Genomic DNA, 19,645 nt, shown 5'->3' with positions numbered 1-19,645 from the left:
ACCTTTGGCCATTTTCCCTGGGAAAGAAAACTCACCAGTCCAGGTTCCTGATGTCAGTTTGTAGGGCTCCCTTGGGTCTATCAGGGCAGCACAATTTTGAGGAGGGGACAACTTCTGTCTGTGGTCCAAACTTCGATATATGGATTTTTTTGCAAACAGGTGCCAGCCCAGGGCTAGGGGCCCCCAGGGCATAAACTTTGACCATTTTCCCTGGGAAAGAAAACTCACCAGTCCAGGTTCCTGATGTCAGTTTGTAGGGCTCCCTTGGGTCTATCAGGGCAGCACAAGTTTGAGGTGCGGACAGCTTCGGTCTGGGATCCATCCTTCGATATAAGGATATTTTGCAGTCAGGTTCCAGCCGAGGGCCAGGGCCCTCTGGGCACATCCTTTGGACATTTTCCCTGGGAAAGAAAACTCTCCAGTCCATGTTCCTGATGTCAGTTTGTAGGGCTCCCTTCTGTCTATCAGGGCAGCACATGTTTGAGGTGGGGACAGCATTCCGTCTGGGGTCCAAACTTCGATATAAGGATATTTTGCAGTCAGCTTCCAGCCCCGGGCCAGGGGCCCCTTGGCACATCCTTTGGTCATTTTCCCTGGGAAAGAAAACTCACCAGTCCAGGTTGCTGATGTCAGTTTGTAGGGCTCCCTTGGGTCTATCAGGGCAGCACAAGTTTGAGGAGGGGACAGCTTCGGTCTGGGATCCATCCTTCGATATAAGGATTTTTTGCAGTCAGGTTCCCAGCCCAGGCCCAGGGGCACCTGGGCACATCCTTTGGCCATTTTCCCTGGGAAAGAAAACTCACCAGTCCAGGTTCCTGATGTCAGTTTGTAGGGATCCCTTGGGTCTATCAGGGCAGCACAAGTTTGATGTGGGGACAGCTTCGGTCTGGGGTCCATCCTTCGATATAAGGATACTTTGCAGTCAGGTTCCAACCCAGGGCCAGTGGCCCCTGGGCACATCATTTGGCCATATCCCCGGGGAAAGAAAACTCACCAGTCCAGGTTCCTGATTTCAGTTTGTAGGGCTCCCTTGGGTCTATCAGGGCAGCACAAGTTTGAGGTGCGGACAACTTCGGTCTGCGATCCATCCTTCGATATAAGGATATTTTGCAGTCAGGTTCCAGACCACGCCCAGGGCCCTCTGGGCACAACCTTTGGCCATTTTCCCTGGGAAAGAAAACTCACCAGTCCAAGTTCCTGATGTCAGTTTGTAGGGCTCCCTGGGGCCTATCAGGACAGCACAAATTTGAGGTAGTGACGATTTCGGTCTGGGGTCCATCCTTCGATATAAGGATCTTTTGAAGTCAGGTGCCAAGCCCAGGGCAAGGGGCCCCCTGGGCAGACCCTTTGGCCATTTTCCCTGGGAAAGAAAACTCACCAGTCCAGGTTCCTGATATCAGTTTGTAGGGCTCCCTTGGGTCTATCAGGACAGCACAAGTTTGAGGTGGGGACAACTTCAGTCTGGGCTCCATCCTTCGATATAAGGATATTTGGCAGTCAGGTTCCAGCCCACGCCCAGCGGCCCCTGGGCACATCCTTTGGCCATTATCCCTGGGAAAGAAAACAAACCAGTCCAGGTCCCTGATGTCAGTTTGTAGGGCTCCCTTGGGTCTATCAGGGCAGCACAAATTTGAGGTGGGGACAACTTCTGTCTCCGGTCCAAACTTCGATATATGGATTTTTTGCAGACAGGTGCCCAGCCCTGGGCTTGGGGCCCCCTGGGCACATCCTTTGGACATTTTCCCTGGGAAAGAAAACTCACCAGTCCAGGTTCCTGATGTCACTTTGTAGGGCTCCCTTAGGTCTATCAGGGCAGCACAAGTTTGAGGTGGGGACAACTTCGGTCTGCTATCCATCCTTCGATATATGGATATTTTGCAGTCAGGTGCCCAGCCCAGGGCCAGGTACCACTGGGCACAACCTTTGGCCATTTTCCCTGGGAAAGAAAACTCACCAGTCCAGGTTCCTGATGTCAGTTTGTAGGGCTCCCTTGGGTCTATCAGGGCAGCACAAGTTTGAGGTGGGGACAACATTCGGTCTGGGGTCCAAACTTCGATATAAGGATTATTTTCAGTCAGGTTCCCAGCCCAGGCCCAGGGGCCCCCTGCGCAGAACCTTTGGCCATTTTCCCTGGGAAAGAAAACTCACCAGTCCAGGTTGCTGATGTCAGTTTGTAGGGCTCCCTTGGGTCTATCAGGGCAGCACAAGTTTGAGGTGGGGACAGCTTCCTTCTGGGATCCATCCTTCGATATAAGGATTTTTTGCAGTCAGGTTCCCAGCCCAGGCCCAGGGGCCCGCTGCGCAGATCCTTTGGCCATTTTCCCTGGGAAAGAAAACTCACCAGTCCAGGTTCCTGATGTCAGTTTGTAGGGCTCCCTGGGGCCTATCAGGACAGCACAAATTTGAGGTGGGGACAACTTCGGTCTGGGCTCCATCCTTCGATATAAGGATATTTTGCAGTCAGGTGCCAAGCCCAGGGCCAGGGGCACCTGGGCACATCCTTTGGCCATTTTCCCTGGGAAAGAAAACTCACCAGTCCAGGTTCCTGATGTCAGTTTGTAGGGCTCCCTTGGGTCTATCAGGGCAGCACAAATTTGAGGTGGGGACAACATTCGGTCAGGGGTCCAAACTTCGATATAAGGATTTTTTGCAGTCAGGTGCCCAGCCCAGGGCCAGGGGCCCGTGGGCACATCCTTTGGCCTTGTTCCCTGGGAAAGAAAACTCACCAGTCCAGGTTCCTGATGTCAGTTTGTAGGGCTCCCTTGGGTCTATCAGGACAGCACAAGTTTGAGGTTGGGACGATTTCGGTCTGGGGTCCATCCTTCGATATATGGATTTTTTGCAGTCAGGTGCCAAGCCCAGGGCCAGGGGCACCTGGGCACATCCTTTGGCCATTTTCCCTGGGAAAGAAAACTCACCAGTCCAAGTTCCTGATGTCAGGTTGTAGGGCTCCCTTGGGTCTATAAGGGCAGCACAATTTTGAGGTGGGGACAACTTCGGTCTCCGGTCCAAACTTTGATATATGGATTTTTTGCAGACAGGTGCCCAGCCCTGGTCTAGGGGCCCCCTGGGCACATCCTTTAGACATTTTCCCTGGGAAAGAAAACACACCAGTCCAGGTTCCTGATGTCAGTTTGTAGGGCTCCCTTAGGTCTATCAGGGCAGCACAAGTTTGAGGTGGGGACAACTTCGGTCTGCTCTCCATCCTTCGATATATGGATATTTTGCAGTCAGGTGCCCAGCCCAGGGCCAGGTACCACTGGGCACAACCTTTGGCCATTTTCCCTGGGAAAGAAAACTCACCAGTCCAGGTTCCTGATGTCAGTTTGTAGGGCTCCCTTGGGTCTATCAGGGCAGCACAAGTTTGTGGTGGGGACAACATTCGGTCTGGGGTCCATCCTTCGATATAAGGATTTTTTGCAGTCAGGTGCCCAGCCCTGGTCCAGGGGCCCCTGGGCACATCCTTTGGCCATTTTCCCTGGGAAAGAAAACTCACCAGTCCAGGTTGCTGATGTCAGTTTGTAGGGCTCCCTTGGGTCTATCAGGGTAGCACAAGTTTGAGGAGGGGACAGCATCCGTATGAGGTCCATCCTTCGATATAAGGATCTTTTGAAGTCAGGCTGGAGCCCAGGGCCAGGGGCCCCCTGGGCACATCCTTTGGCCATTTTCCCTGGGAAAGAAAACTCACCAGTCCAGGTTCCTGATGTCAGTTTGTAGGGCTCCCTTGGGTCTATCAGGACAGAACAAGTTTGAGGTGGGGACAACTTCAGTCTGGGCTCCATCCTTCGATATAAGGATATTTGGCAGTCAGGTTCCAGCCCACGCCCAGCGGCCCCTGGGCACATCCTTTGGCCATTATCCCTGGGAAAGAAAACAAACCAGTCCAGGTCCCTGATGTCAGTTTGTAGGGCTCCCTTGGGTCTATCAGGGCAGCACAAATTTGAGGTGGGGACAACATTCGGTCAGGGGTCCAAACTTCGATATAAGGATTTTTTGCAGTCAGGTGCCAAGCCCAGGGCCAGGGGCCCGTGGGCACATCCTTTAGCCATGTTCCCTGGGAAAGAAAACTCACCAGTCCAGGTTCCTGATGTCAGTTTGTAGGGCTCCCTTGGGTCTATCAGGACAGCACAAGTTTGAGGAGGGGACAACTCCAGTCTGGGGTCCATCCTTCGATATAAGGATTTTTTGCAGTCAGGTTCAAGCCCAGGGCCAGGGGCCCCCTGGGCACATCCTTTGGCCATTTTCCCTGGGAAGGAAAACTCACCAGTCCAGGTTCCTGATGTCAGTTTGTAGGGCTCCCTTGGGTCTATCAGGGCAGAACAAGTTTGAGGTGGGGACAGCTTCGGTCTGGGGTCCATCCTTCGATATAAGGATACTATGCAGTCAGGTTCCAACCCAGGGCCAGTGGCCCCTGGGCACATCATTTGGCCATATCCCCTGGGAAAGAAACCTCACCAGTCCAGGTTGCTGATGTCAGTTTGTAGGGCTCCCTTGGGTCTATCAGGGCAGCACAAGTTTGAGGTGCGGACTTCGGTCTGCGATCCATCCTTCGATATAAGGATATTTTGCAGTCAGGTTCCAGACCACGCCCAGGGCCCTCTGGGCACAACCTTTGGCCATTTTCCCTGGGAAAGAAAACTCACCAGTCCAAGTTCCTGATGTCAGTTTGTAGGGCTCCCTTGGGTCTATCAGGGCAGCACAAGTTTGAGGTAGGGACGATTTCGGTCTGGGGTCCATCCTTCGATATATGGATTTTTTGCAGTCAGGGCCAAGCCCAGGGCCAGGGGCACCTGGGCACATCCTTTGGCCATTTTCCCTGGGAAAGAAAACTCACCAGTCCAGGTTCCTGATGTCACTTTGTAGGGCTCCCTTGGGTTTATCAGGGCAGCACAATTTTGAGGAGGGGACAACTTCGGTCTGAGGTCCAAACTTCGATATATGGATATTTTGCAGTCAGGTTCCCAGCCCAAGCCAGGGGCCCCCTGGACACATCCTTTGCTCATTTTCCCTGGGAAATAAAACTCACCAGTCCAAGTTCCTGATGTCATTTTTTAGGGCTCCCTTGGGTCTATCAGGGCAGCACAATTTTGAGGTGGGGACAACATTCTGTCTGGGGTCCATCCTTCGATATAAGGATTTTTTGCACTCAGGTGCCCAGCCCAGCGCTAGGGGCCCCCAGGGCACAACCTTTGGCCATTTTCCCTGGGAAAGAAACTCACCAGTCCAGGTTGCTGATGTCAGTTTGTAGGGCTCCCTTGGGTCTATCAGGGCAGCACAAGTTTGAGGAGGGGACAGCATATGTATGAGGTCCATCCTTCGATATAAGGATCTTTTGAAGTCAGGCTGGAGCCCAGGGCCAGGGGCCCCCTGGGCACATCCTTTGGCCATTTTCCCTGGGAAAGAAAACTCACCAGTCCAGGTTCCTGATGTCAGTTTGTAGGGCTCCCTTGGGTCTATCAGGACAGCACAAGTTTGAGGTGGGGACAACTTCAGTCTGGGCTCCATCCTTCGATATAAGGATATTTGGCAGTCAGGTTCCAGCCCACGCCCAGCGGCCCCTGGGCACATCCTTTGGCCATTATCCCTGGGAAAGAAAACAAACCAGTCCAGGTCCCTGATGTCAGTTTGTAGGGCTCCCTTGGGTCTATCAGGGCAGCACAAATTTGAGGTGGGGACAACATTCGGTCAGGCGTCCAAACTTCGATATAAGGATTTTTTGCAGTCAGGTGCCCAGCCCAGGGCAAGGGGGCCATGGGCACATCCTTTGGCCATTTTCCCTGGGAAAGAAAACTCACCAGTCCAGGTTCCTGATGTCAGTTTGTAGGGCTCCCTTGGGTCTATCAGGACAGCACAAGTTTGAGGAGGGGACAACTCCAGTCTGGGGTCCAAACTTCGATATAAGGATTTTTTGCAGTCAGGTTCAAGCCCAGGGCCAGGGGCCCCCTGGGCACATCCTTTGGCCATTTTCCCTGGGAAGGAAAACTCACCAGTCCAGGTTCCTGATGTCAGTTTGTAGGGCTCCCTTGGGTCTATCAGGGCAGCACAAGTTTGAGGTGGGGACAGCTTCGGTCTGGGGTCCATCCTTCGATATAAGGATACTATGCAGTCAGGTTCCAACCCAGGGCCAGTGGCCCCTGGGCACATCATTTGGCCATATCCCCTGGGAAAGAAACCTCACCAGTCCAGGTTGCTGATGTCAGTTTGTAGGGCTCCCTTGGGTCTATCAGGGCAGCACAAGTTTGAGGTAGGGACGATTTCGGTCTGGGGTCCATCCTTCGATATATGGATTTTTTGCAGTCAGGTGCCAAGCCCAGGGCCAGGGGCACCTGGGCACATCCTTTGGCCATTTTCCCTGGGAAAGAAAACTCACCAGTCCAAGTTCCTGATGTCAGGTTGTAGGGCTCCCTTGGGTCTATCAGGGCAGCACAATTTTGAGGTGGGGACAACTTCGGTCTCCGGTCCAAACTTTGATATATGGATTTTTTGCAGACAGGTGCCCAGCCCTGGTCTAGGGGACCCCTGGGCACATCCTTTAGACATTTTCCCTGGGAAAGAAAACACACCAGTCCAGGTTCCTGATGTCAGTTTGTAGGGCTCCCTTAGGTCTATCAGGGCAGCACAAGTTTGAGGTGGGGACAACTTCGGTCTGCTCTCCATCCTTCGATATATGGATATTTTGCAGTCAGGTGCCCAGCCCAGGGCCAGGTACCACTGGGCACAACCTTTGGCCATTTTCCCTGGGAAAGAAAACTCACCAGTCCAGGTTCCTGATGTCAGTTTGTAGGGCTCCCTTGGGTCTATCAGGGCAGCACAAGTTTGTGGTGGGGACAACATTCGGTCTGGGGTCCATCCTTCGATATAAGGATTTTTTGCAGTCAGGTGCCCAGCCCTGGTCCAGGGGCCCCTGGGCACATCCTTTGGCCATTTTCCCTGGGAAAGAAAACTCACCAGTCCAGGTTGCTGATGTCAGTTTGTAGGGCTCCCTTGGGTCTATCAGGGTAGCACAAGTTTGAGGAGGGGACAGCATCCGTATGAGGTCCATCCTTCGATATAAGGATCTTTTGAAGTCAGGCTGGAGCCCAGGGCCAGGGGCCCCCTGGGCACATCCTTTGGCCATTTTCCCTGGGAAAGAAAACTCACCAGTCCAGGTTCCTGATGTCAGTTTGTAGGGCTCCCTTGGGTCTATCAGGACAGCACAAGTTTGAGGTGGGGACAACTTCAGTCTGGGCTCCATCCTTCGATATAAGGATATTTGGCAGTCAGGTTCCAGCCCACGCCCAGCGGCCCCTGGGCACATCCTTTGGCCATTATCCCTGGGAAAGAAAACAAACCAGTCCAGGTCCCTGATGTCAGTTTGTAGGGCTCCCTTGGGTCTATCAGGGCAGCACAAATTTGAGGTGGGGACAACATTCGGTCAGGGGTCCAAACTTCGATATAAGGATTTTTTGCAGTCAGGTGCCAAGCCCAGGGCCAGGGGCCCGTGGGCACATCCTTTGGCCATGTTCCCTGGGAAAGAAAACTCACCAGTCCAGGTTCCTGATGTCAGTTTGTAGGGCTCCCTTGGGTCTATCAGGACAGCACAAGTTTGAGGAGGGGACAACTCCAGTCTGGGGTCCATCCTTCGATATAAGGATTTTTTGCAGTCAGGTTCAAGCCCAGGGCCAGGGGCCCCCTGGGCACATCCTTTGGCCATTTTCCCTGGGAAGGAAAACTCACCAGTCCAGGTTCCTGATGTCAGTTTGTAGGGCTCCCTTGGGTCTATCAGGGCAGAACAAGTTTGAGGTGGGGACAGCTTCGGTCTGGGGTCCATCCTTCGATATAAGGATACTATGCAGTCAGGTTCCAACCCAGGGCCAGTGGCCCCTGGGCACATCATTTGGCCATATCCCCTGGGAAAGAAACCTCACCAGTCCAGGTTGCTGATGTCAGTTTGTAGGGCTCCCTTGGGTCTATCAGGGCAGCACAAGTTTGAGGTGCGGACAACTTTGGTCTGCGATCCATCCTTCGATATAAGGATATTTTGCAGTCAGGTTCCAGACCACGCCCAGGGCCCTCTGGGCACAACCTTTGGCCATTTTCCCTGGGAAAGAAAACTCACCAGTCCAAGTTCCTGATGTCAGTTTGTAGGGCTCCCTTGGGTCTATCAGGGCAGCACAAGTTTGAGGTAGGGACGATTTCGGTCTGGGGTCCATCCTTCGATATATGGATTTTTTGCAGTCAGGGCCAAGCCCAGGGCCAGGGGCACCTGGGCACATCCTTTGGCCATTTTCCCTGGGAAAGAAAACTCACCAGTCCAGGTTCCTGATGTCACTTTGTAGGGCTCCCTTGGGTTTATCAGGGCAGCACAATTTTGAGGAGGGGACAACTTCGGTCTGAGGTCCAAACTTCGATATATGGATATTTTGCAGTCAGGTTCCCAGCCCAAGCCAGGGGCCCCCTGGACACATCCTTTGCTCATTTTCCCTGGGAAATAAAACTCACCAGTCCAAGTTCCTGATGTCATTTTTTAGGGCTCCCTTGGGTCTATCAGGGCAGCACAATTTTGAGGTGGGGACAACATTCTGTCTGGGGTCCATCCTTCGATATAAGGATTTTTTGCACTCAGGTGCCCAGCCCAGCGCTAGGGGCCCCCTGGGCACAACCTTTGGCCATTTTCCCTGGGAAAGAAACTCACCAGTCCAGGTTGCTGATGTCAGTTTGTAGGGCTCCCTTGGGTCTATCAGGGCAGCACAAGTTTGAGGAGGGGACAGCATACGTATGAGGTCCATCCTTCGATATAAGGATCTTTTCAAGTCAGGCTGGAGCCCAGGGCCAGGGGCCCCCTGGGCACATCCTTTGGCCATTTTCCCTGGGAAAGAAAACTCACCAGTCCAGGTTCCTGATGTCAGTTTGTAGGGCTCCCTTGGGTCTATCAGGACAGCACAAGTTTGAGGTGGGGACAACTTCAGTCTGGGCTCCATCCTTCGATATAAGGATATTTGGCAGTCAGGTTCCAGCCCACGCCCAGCGGCACCTGGGCACATCCTTTGGCCATTATCCCTGGGAAAGAAAACAAACCAGTCCAGGTCCCTGATGTCAGTTTGTAGGGCTCCCTTGGGTCTATCAGGGCAGCACAAATTTGAGGTGGGGACAACATTCGGTCAGGCGTCCAAACTTCGATATAAGGATTTTTTGCAGTCAGGTGCCCAGCCCAGGGCAAGGGGGCCATGGGCACATCCTTTGGCCATGTTCCCTGGGAAAGAAAACTCACCAGTCCAGGTTCCTGATGTCAGTTTGTAGGGCTCCCTTGGGTCTATCAGGACAGCACAAGTTTGAGGAGGGGACAACTCCAGTCTGGGGTCCAAACTTCGATATAAGGATTTTTTGCAGTCAGGTTCAAGCCCAGGGCCAGGGGCCCCCTGGGCACATCCTTTGGCCATTTTCCCTGGGAAGGAAAACTCACCAGTCCAGGTTCCTGATGTCAGTTTGTAGGGCTCCCTTGGGTCTATCAGGGCAGCACAAGTTTGAGGTGGGGACAGCTTCGGTCTGGGGTCCATCCTTCGATATAAGGATACTATGCAGTCAGGTTCCAACCCAGGGCCAGTGGCCCCTGGGCACATCATTTGGCCATATCCCCTGGGAAAGAAAACTCACCAGTCCAGGTTGCTGATGTCAGTTTGTAGGGCTCCCTTGGGTCTATCAGGGCAGCACAAGTTTGAGGTAGGGACGATTTCGGTCTGGGGTCCATCCTTCGATATATGGATTTTTTGCACTCAGGTGCCAAGCCCAGGGCCAGGGGCACCTGGGCACATCCTTTGGCCATTTTCCCTGGGAAAGAAAACTCACCAGTCCAAGTTCCTGATGTCAGTTTGTAGGGCTCCCTTGGGTCTATCAGGGCAGCACAAGTTTGAGGTGGGGACAACTTCGGTCTCCGGTCCAAACTTTGATATATGGATTTTTTTGCAAACAGGTGCCAGCCCAGGGCTAGGGGCCCCCAGGGCATATACTTTGACCATTTTCCCTGGGAAAGAAAACTCACCAGTCCAGGTTGCTGATGTCAGTTTGTAGGGCTCCCTTGGGTCTATCAGGGCAGCACAAGTTTGAGGTTGGGACAACTTCGGTCTGCGATCCATCCTTCGATATAAGGATATTTTGCAGTCAGGTTCCAGCCCAGGCCCAGGGGCCCCCTGCGCAGATCCTTTGGCCATTTTCCCTGGGAAAGAAAACTCACCAGTCCAGGTTCCTGATGTCAGTTTGTAGGGCTCCCTTGGGTCTATCAGGGCAGCACAAGTTTGAGGAGGGGACAGCATCCGTATGAGGTCCATCCTTCGATATAAGGATCTTTTGAAGTCAGGCTGGAGCCCAGGGCCTGGGGCCCCCTGGGCACATCCTTTGGACATTTTCCCTGGGAAAGAAAACTCACCAGTCCAGGTTCCTGAGGTCAGTTTGTAGGGCTCCCTTGGGTCTATCAGGGCAGCACAAGTTTGACGTGGGGACAACATTCGGTCTGGGGTCCATCCTTCGATATAAGGATTTTTTGCAGTCAGGTGCCCAGCCCTGGTCCAGGGGCCCTTGGGCACATCCTTTGGCCATTTTCCCTGGGAAAGAAAACTCACCAGTCCAGGATGCTGATGTCAGTTTTTAGGGCTCCCTTGGGTCTATCAGGGCAGCACAAGTTTGAGGTGGGGACAGCTTCGGTCTGGGATCCATCCTTCGATATAAGGATATTTTGCAGTCAGGTTCCAGCCGAGGGCCAGGTCCCTCTGGGCACATCCTTTGGACATTTTCCCTGGGAAAGAAAACTCTCCAGTCCATGTTCCTGATGTCAGTTTGTAGGGCTCCCTTCTGTCTATCAGGGCAGCACATGTTTGAGGTGGGGACAGCATTCCGTCTGGGGTCCAAACTTCGATATAAGGATATTTTGCAGTCAGCTTCCAGCCCCGGGCCAGGGGCCCCTTGGCACATCCTTTGGTCATTTTCCCTGGGAAAGAAAACTCACCAGTCCAGGTTGCTGATGTCAGTTTGTAGGGCTCCCTTGGGTCTATCAGGGCAGCACAAGTTTGAGGAGGGGACAGCTTCGGTCTGGGATCCATCCTTCGATATAAGGATTTTTTGCAGTCAGGTTCCCAGCCCAAGCCCAGGGGCCCCCTGCGCAGATCCATTGGCCATTTCCCCTGGGAAAGAAAACTCACCAGTCCAGGTTCCTGATGTCAGTTTGTAGGGCTCCCTGGGGCCTATCTGGACAGCACAAATTTGAGGTGGGGACAACTTCGGTCTGCGATCCATCCTTCGATATATGGATATTTTGCAGTCAGGTGCCAAGCCCAGGGCCAGGGGCACCTGGGCACATCCTTTGGCCATGTTCCCTGGGAAAGAAAACTCACCAGTCCAGGTTCCTGATGTCAGTTTGTAGGGATCCCTTGGGTCTATCAGGGCAGCACAAGTTTGAGGTGGGGACAGCTTCGGTCTGGGGTCCATCCTTCGATATAAGGATACTTTGCAGTCAGGTTCCAGCCCAGGGCCAGTGGCCCCTGGGCACATCATTTGGCCATATCCCCGGGGAAAGAAAACTCACCAGTCCAGGTTGCTGATTTCAGTTTGTAGGGCTCCCTTGGGTCTATCAGGGCAGCACAAGTTTGAGGTGCGGACAACTTCGGTCTGCGATCCATCCTTCGATATAAGGATATTTTGCAGTCAGGTTCCAGACCACGCCCAGGGCCCTCTGGGCACAACCTTTGGCCATTTTCCCTGGGAAAGAAAACTCACCAGTCCAAGTTCCTGATGTCAGTTTGTAGGGCTCCCTGGGGCCTATCAGGACAGCACAAATTTGAGGTAGTGACGATTTCGGTCTGGGGCCCATCCTTCGATATAAGGATATTTTGCAGTCAGGTGCCAAGCCCAGGGCAAGGGGCCCCCTGGGCACAACCTTTGGCCATTTTCCCTGGGAAAGAAAACTCACCAGTCCAGGTTGCTGATGTCAGTTTGTAGGGCTCCCTTGGGTCTATCAGGACAGCACAAGTTTGAGGAGGGGACAACTCCAGTCTGGGGTCCATCCTTCGATATAAGGATTTTTTGCAGTCAGGTGCCCAGCCCAGGTCCAGGGGCCCTTGGGCACATCCTTTGGCCATTTTCCCGGGGAAAGAAAACTCACCAGTCCAGGATGCTGATGTCAGTTTTTAGGGCTCCCTTGGGTCTATCAGGGCAGCACAAGTTTGAGGAGGGGACAACTTCTGTCTCCGGTCCAAACTTCGATATATGGATTTTTTGCAGACAGGTGCCCAGCCCTGGGCTTGGGGCCCCCTGGGCACATCCTTTGGACATTTTCCCTGGGAAAGAAAACTCACCAGTCCAGGTTCCTGATGTCACTTCGTAGGGCTCCCTTAGGTCTATCAGGGCAGCACAAGTTTGAGGTGGGGACAATTTCGGTCTGCTATCCATCCTTCGATATAAGGATTTTTTGCAGTCAGGTTCCCAGCCCAGGCCCAGGGGCCCGCTGCGCAGATCCTTTGGCCATTTTCCCTGGGAAAGAAAACTCACCAGTCCAGGTTCCTGATGTCAGTTTGTAGGGCTCCCTTGGGTCTATCAGGGCAGCACAAGTTTGAGGTGGGGACAGCTTCGGTCTGGGATCCATCCTTCGATATAAGGATTTTTTGCAGTCAGGTTCCCAGCCCAGGCCCAGGGGCCCGCTGCGCAGATCCTTTGGCCATTTTCCCTGGGAAAGAAAACTCACCAGTCCAGGTTCCTGATGTCAGTTTGTAGGGCTCCCTGGGGCCTATCAGGACAGCACAAATTTGAGGTGGGGACAACTTCGGTCTGCGATCCATCCTTCGATATAAGGATATTTTGCAGTCAGGTGCCAAGCCCACGGCCAGGGGCACCTGGGCACATCCTTTGGCCATTTTCCCTGGGAAAGAAAACTCACCAGTCCAGGTTCCTGATGTCAGTTTGTAGGGCTCCCTTGGGTCTATCAGGGCAGCACAAGTTTGAGGTGGGGACAGCTTCGGTCTGGGGTCCATCCTTCGATATAAGGATACTATGCAGTCAGGTTCCAACCCAGGGGCAGTGGCCCCTGGGCACATCATTTGGCCATATCCCCTGGGAAAGAAAACTCACCAGTCCAGGTTGCTGATGTCAGTTTGTAGGGCTCCCTTGGGTCTATCAGGGCAGCACAAGTTTGAGGTGCGGACAACTTCGGTCTGCGATCCATTCTTCGATATAAGGATATTTTGCAGTCAGGTTCCAGACCACGCCCAGGGCCCTCTGGGCACAACCTTTGACCATTTTCCCTGGGAAAGAAAACTCACCAGTCCAAGTTCCTGATGTCAGTTTGTAGGGCTCCCTTGGGTCTATCAGGGCAGCACAAGTTTGAGGTAGGGACGATTTCGGTCTGGGGTCCATCCTTCGATATATGGATATTTTGCAGTCAGGTTCCCAGCCCAAGCCAGGGGAGCCGTGGACACATCCTTTGCTCATTTTCCCTGGGAAATAAAACTCACCAGTCCAAGTTCCTGATGTCATTTTTCAGGGCTCCCTTGGGTCTATCAGGGCAGCACAATTTTGAGGTGGGGACAACATTCTGTCTGGGGTCGATCCTTCGATATAAGGATATTTTGCACTCAGGTCCCCAGCCCAGCGCTAGGGGCCCCCTGGGCACAACCTTTGGCCATTTTCCCTGGGAAAGAAACTCACCAGTCCAGGTTGCTGATGTCAGTTTGTAGGGCTCCCTTGGGTCTATCAGGGCAGCACAAGTTTGAGGAGGGGACAGCATACGTATGAGGTCCATCCTTCGGTATAAGGATCTTTTGAAGTCAGGCTGGAGCCCAGGGCCAGGGGCCCCCTGGGCACATCCTTTGGCCATTTTCCCTGGGAAAGAAAACTCACCAGTCCAGGTTCCTGATGTCAGTTTGTAGGGCTCCCTTGGGTCTATCAGGGCAGCACAAGTTTGAGGAGGGGACAACTTCTGTCTGTGATCCAAACTTCGATACATGGATTTTCTTGCAAACAGGTGCCAGCCCAGGGCTAGGGGCCCCCAGGGCATATACTTTGACCATTTTCCCTGGGAAAGAAAACTCACCAGTCCAGGTTCCTGATGTCAGTTTGTACGGCTCCCTTGGGTCTATCAGGGCAGCACAAGTTTGAGGTGGGGACAGCTTCGGTCTGAGATCCATCCTTCGATATAAGGATATTTTGCAGTCAGGTTCCAGCCGAGGGCCAGGGCCCTCTGGGCACATCCTTTGGACATTTTCCCTGGGAAAGAAAACTCTCCAGTCCATGTTCCTGATGTCAGTTTGTAGGGCTCCCTTCTGTCTATCAGGGCAGCACATGTTTGAGGTGGGGACAGCATTCAGTCTGGGGTCCAAACTTCGATATAACGATATTTTGCAGTCAGCTTCCAGCCCAGGGCCAGGGGCCCCTTGGCACATCCTTTGGTCATTTTCCCTGGGAAAGAAAACTCACCAGTCCAGGTTGCTGATGTCAGTTTGTAGGGCTCCCTTGGGTCTATCAGGGCAGCACAAGTTTGAGGAGGGGACAGCTTCAGTCTGGGATCCATCCTTCGATATAAGGATTTTTTGCAGTCAGGTTCCCAGCCCAGGCCCAGGGGCCCACTGCGCAGATCCTTTGGCCATTTTCCCTGGGAAAGAAAACTCACCAGTCCAGGTTCCTGATGTCAGTTTGTAGGGCTCCCTGGGGCCTATCAGGACAGCACAAATTTGAGGTGGGGACAACTTCGGTCTGCGATCCATCCTTCGATATAAGGATATTTTGCAGTCAGGTGCCAAGCCCAGGGCCAGGGGCACCTGGGCACATCCTTTGGCCATTTTCCCTGGGAAAGAAAACTCACCAGTCCAGGTTCCTTATGTCACTTTGTAAGGCTCCCTTGGGTCTATCAGGGCAGCACAAGTTTGAGGCGGGGACAGCTTCGGTCTGGGGTCCATCCTTCGATATAAGGATACTTTGCAGTCAGGTTCCAACCCAGGGCCAGTGGCCCCTGGGCACATCATTTGGCCATATCCCCGGGGAAAGAAAACTCACCAGTCCAGGTTGCTGATTTCAGTTTGTAGGGCTCCCTTGGGTCTATCAGGGCAGCACAAGTTTGAGGTGCAGACAACTTCGGTCTGCGATCCATCCTTCGATATAAGGATATTTTGCAGTCAGGTTCCAGACCACGCCCAGGGCCCTCTGGGCACAACCTTTGGCCATTTTCCCTGGGAAAGAAAACTCACCAGTCCAAGTTCCTGATGTCAGTTTGTAGGGCTCCCTGGGGCCTATCAGCACAGCACAAATTTCAGGTAGGGACGATTTCGGTCTGGGGTCCATCCTTCGATATAAGGATATTTTGCAGTCAGGTGCCAAGCCCAGGGCCAGGGGCCCCCTGGGCACAACCTTTGGCCATTTTCCCTGGGAAAGAAAACTCACCAGTCCAGGTTGCTGATGTCAGTTTGTAGGGCTCCCTTGGGTCTATCAGGGCAGCACAAGTTTGAGGAGGGGACAGCATCCGTATGAGGTCCATCCTTCGATATAAGGATCTTTTGAAGTCAGGCTGGAGCCCAGGGCTAGGGGCCCCCTGGGCACATCCTTTGGCCATTTTCCCTGGGAAAGAAAACTCACCAGTCCAGGTCCCTGATGTCAGTTTGTAGGGCTCCCTTGGGTCTATCAGGACAGCACAAGTTTGAGGTGGGGACAACTTCAGTCTGGGCTCCATCCTTCGATATAAGGATATTTGGCAGTCAGGTTCCAGCCCACGCCCAGCGGCCCCTGGGCACATCCTTTGGCCATTATCCCTGGGAAAGAAACCTCACCAGTCCAGGTCCCTGATGTCAGTTTGTAGGGCTCCCTTGGGTCTATCAGGGCAGCACAAATTTGAGGTGGGGACAACATTCGGTCAGGGGTCCAAATTTGGATATAAGGATTTTTGCAGTCAGGTGCCCAGCCCACGCCCAGGGCCCTCTGGGCACAACCTTTGGCCATTTTCCCTGGGAAAGAAAACTCACCAGTCCAAGTTCCTGATGTCAGTTTGTAGGGCTCCCTGGGGCCTATCAGCACAGCACAAATTTGAGGTAGGGACGATTTCGGTCTGGGGTCCATTCTTCGATATAAGGATATTTTGCAGTCAGGTGCCAAGCCCAGGGCCAGGGGCCCCCTGGGCACAACCTTTGGCCATTTTCCCTGGGAAAGAAAACTCACCAGTCCAGATTGCTGATGTCAGTTTTTAGGGCTCCCTTGGGTCTATCAGGGCAGCACAAGTTTGAGGAGGGGACAGCATCCGTATGAGGTCCATCCTTCGATATAAGGATCTTTTGAAGTCAGGCTGGAGCCCAGGGCCAGGGGCCCCCTGGGCACATCCTTTGGCCATTTTCCCTGGGAAAGAAAACTCACCAGTCCAGGTTCCTGATGTCAGTTTGTAGGGCTCCCTTGGGTCTATCAGGGCAGCACAAGTTTGTGGTGGGGACAACATTCGGTCTGGGGTCCATCCTTCGATATAAGGATTTTTTGCAGTCAGGTGCCCAGCCCTGGTCCAGGGGCCCCTGGGCACATCCTTTGGCCATTTTCCCTGGGAAAGAAAACTCACCAGTCCAGGTTCCTGATGTCAGTTTGTAGGGCTCCCTTGGGTCTATCAGGGCAGCACAATTTTGAGGAGGGGACAACTTCTGTCTGTGGTCCAAACTTCGATATATGGATTTTTTTGCAAACAGGTGCCAGCCCAGGGCTAGGGGCCCCCAGGGCATATACTTTGACCATTTTCCCTGGGAAAGAAAACTCACCAGTCCAGGTTCCTGATGTCAGTTTGTAGGGCTCCCTTGGGTCTATCAGGGCAGCACAAGTTTGAGGTTGGGACAACTTCGGTCTGCGATCCATCCTTCGATATAAGGATATTTTGCAGTCAGGTTCCAGCCCAGGCCCAGGGGCCCCCTGCGCAGATCCTTTGGCCATTTTCCCTGGGAAAGAAAACTCACCAGTCCAGGTTCCTGATGTCAGTTTGTAGGGCTCCCTTGGGTCTATCAGGGCAGCACAAGTTTGAGGTGGGGACAGCTTCGGTCTGGGATCCATCCTTCGATATAAGGATATTTTGCAGTCAGGTTCCAGCCGAGGGCCAGGGCCCTCTGGGCACATCCTTTGGACATTTTCCCTGGGAAAGAAAACTCTCCAGTCCATGTTCCTGATGTCAGTTTGTAGGGCTCCCTTCTGTCTATCAGGGCAGCACATGTTTGAGGTGGGGACAGCATTCCGTCTGGGGTCCAAACTTCGATATAAGGATATTTTGCAGTCAGCTTCCAGCCCCGGGCCAGGGGCCCCTTGGCACATCCTTTGGTCATTTTCCCTGGGAAAGAAAACTCACCAGTCCAGGTTGCTGATGTCAGTTTGTAGGGCTCCCTTGGGTCTATCAGGGCAGCACAAGTTTGAGGAGGGGACAGCTTCGGTCTGGGATCCATCCTTCGATATAAGGATTTTTTGCAGTCAGGTTCCCAGCCCAGGCCCAGGGGCCCCCTGCGCAGATCCATTGGCCATTTTCCCTGGGAAAGAAAACTCACCAGTCCAGGTTCCTGATGTCAGTTTGTAGGGCTCCCTGGGGCCTATCAGGACAGCACAAATTTGAGGTGGGGACAACTTCGGTCTGCGATCCATCCTTCGATATATGGATATTTTGCAGTCAGGTGCCAAGCCCAGGGCCAGGGGCACCTGGGCACATCATTTGGCCATATCCCCGGGGAAAGAAAACTCACCAGTCCAGGTTGCTGATGTCAGTTTGTAGGGCTCCCTTGGGTCTATCAGGGCAGCACAAGTTTGAGGAGGGGACAGCTTCGGTCTGGGATCCATCCTTCGATATAAGGATTTTTTGCAGTCAGGTTCCCAGCCCAGGCCCAGGGGCCCCCTGCGCAGATCCATTGGCCATTTTCCCTGGGAAAGAAAACTCACCAGTCCAGGTTCCTGATGTCAGTTTGTAGGGCTCCCTGGGGCCTATCAGGACAGCACAAATTTGAGGTGGGGACAACTTCGGTCTGGGGTCCATCCTTCGATATAAGGATATTTTGCAGTCAGGTTCCAACCCAGGGCCAGTGGCCCCTGGGCACATCATTTGGCCATATCCCCGGGGAAAGAAAACTCACCAGTCCAGGTTCCTGATTTCAGTTTGTAGGGCCCCCTTGGGTCTATCAGGGCAGCACAAGTTTGAGGTGCGGACAACTTCGGTCTGCGATCCATCCTTCGATATAAGGATATTTTGCAGTCAGGTTCCAGACCACGCCCAGGGCCCTCTGGGCACAACCTTTGGCCATTTTCCCTGGGAAAGAAAACTCACCAGTCCAAGTTCCTGATGTCAGTTTGTAGGGCTCCCTGGGGCCTATCAGGACAGCACAAATTTGAGGTAGTGACGATTTCGGTCTGGGGTCCATCCTTCGATATAAGGATCTTTTGAAGTCAGGTGCCAAGCCCAGGGCAAGGGGCCCCCTGGGCAGACCCTTTGGCCATTTTCCCTGGGAAAGAAAACTCACCAGTCCAGGTTCCTGATGTCAGTTTGTAGGGCTCCCTTGGGTCTATCAGGACAGCACAAGTTTGAGGTGGGGACAACTTCAGTCTGGGCTCCATCCTTCGATATAAGGATATTTGGCAGTCAGGTTCCAGCCCACGCCCAGCGGCCCCTGGGCACATCCTTTGGCCATTATCCCTGGGAAAGAAAACAAACCAGTCCAGGTCCCTGATGTCAGTTTGTAGGGCTCCCTTGGGTCTATCAGGGCAGCACAAATTTGAGGTGGGGACAACATTCGGTCAGGGGTCCAAACTTCGATATAAGGATTTTTTACAATCAGGTGCCCAGCCCAGGGCCAGGGGCCCCTGGGCACATCCTTTGGCCATTTTCCCTGGGAAAGAAAACTCACCAGTCCAGGTTCCTGATGTCAGTTTGTAGGGCTCCCTTGGGTCTATCAGGACAGCACAAGTTTGAGGAGGGGACAACTCCAGTCTGGGGTCCATCCTTCGATATAAGGATTTTTTGCAGTCAGGTGCCCAGCCCAGGTCCAGGGGCCCTTGGGCACATCCTTTGGCCATTTTCCCTGGGAAAGAAAACTCACCAGTCCAGGATGCTGATGTCAGTTTTTAGGGCTCCCTTGGGTCTATCAGGGCAGCACAAGTTTGAGGTGGGGACAACTTCGGTCTGCTATCCATCCTTCGATATATGGATATTTTGCAGTCAGGTGCCCAGCCCAGGGCCAGGTACCACTGGGCACAAACTTTGGCCATTTTCCCTGGGAAAGAAAACTCACCAGTCCAGGTTCCTGATGTCAGTTTGTAGGGCTCCCTTGGGTCTATCAGGGCAGCACAAGTTTGAGGTGGGGACAACTTCGGTCTGGGGTCCATCCTTCGATATAAGGATTATTTTCAGTCAGGTGCCCAGCCCAGGCCCAGGGGCCCCCTGCGCAGAACCTTTGGCCATTTTCCCTGGGAAAGAAAACTCACCAGTCCAGGTTGCTGATGTCAGTTTGTAGGGCTCCCTTGGGTCTATCAGGGCAGCACAAGTTTGAGGTGGGGACAGCTTCCTTCTGGGATCCATCCTTCGATATAAGGATTTTTTGCAGTCAGGTTCCCAGCCCAGGCCCACGGGCCCGCTGCGCAGATCCTTTGGCCATTTTCCCTGGGAAAGAAAACTCACCAGTCCAGGTTCCTGATGTCA

Source organism: Lonchura striata, chromosome 2, assembly GCF_050655825.1.
Source record: "Lonchura striata isolate lonStrDom1 chromosome 2, ASM5065582v1, whole genome shotgun sequence".
NCBI lineage: Eukaryota > Metazoa > Chordata > Aves > Passeriformes > Estrildidae > Lonchura > Lonchura striata.
Note: the sequence above shows the minus strand (reverse complement) of the source record.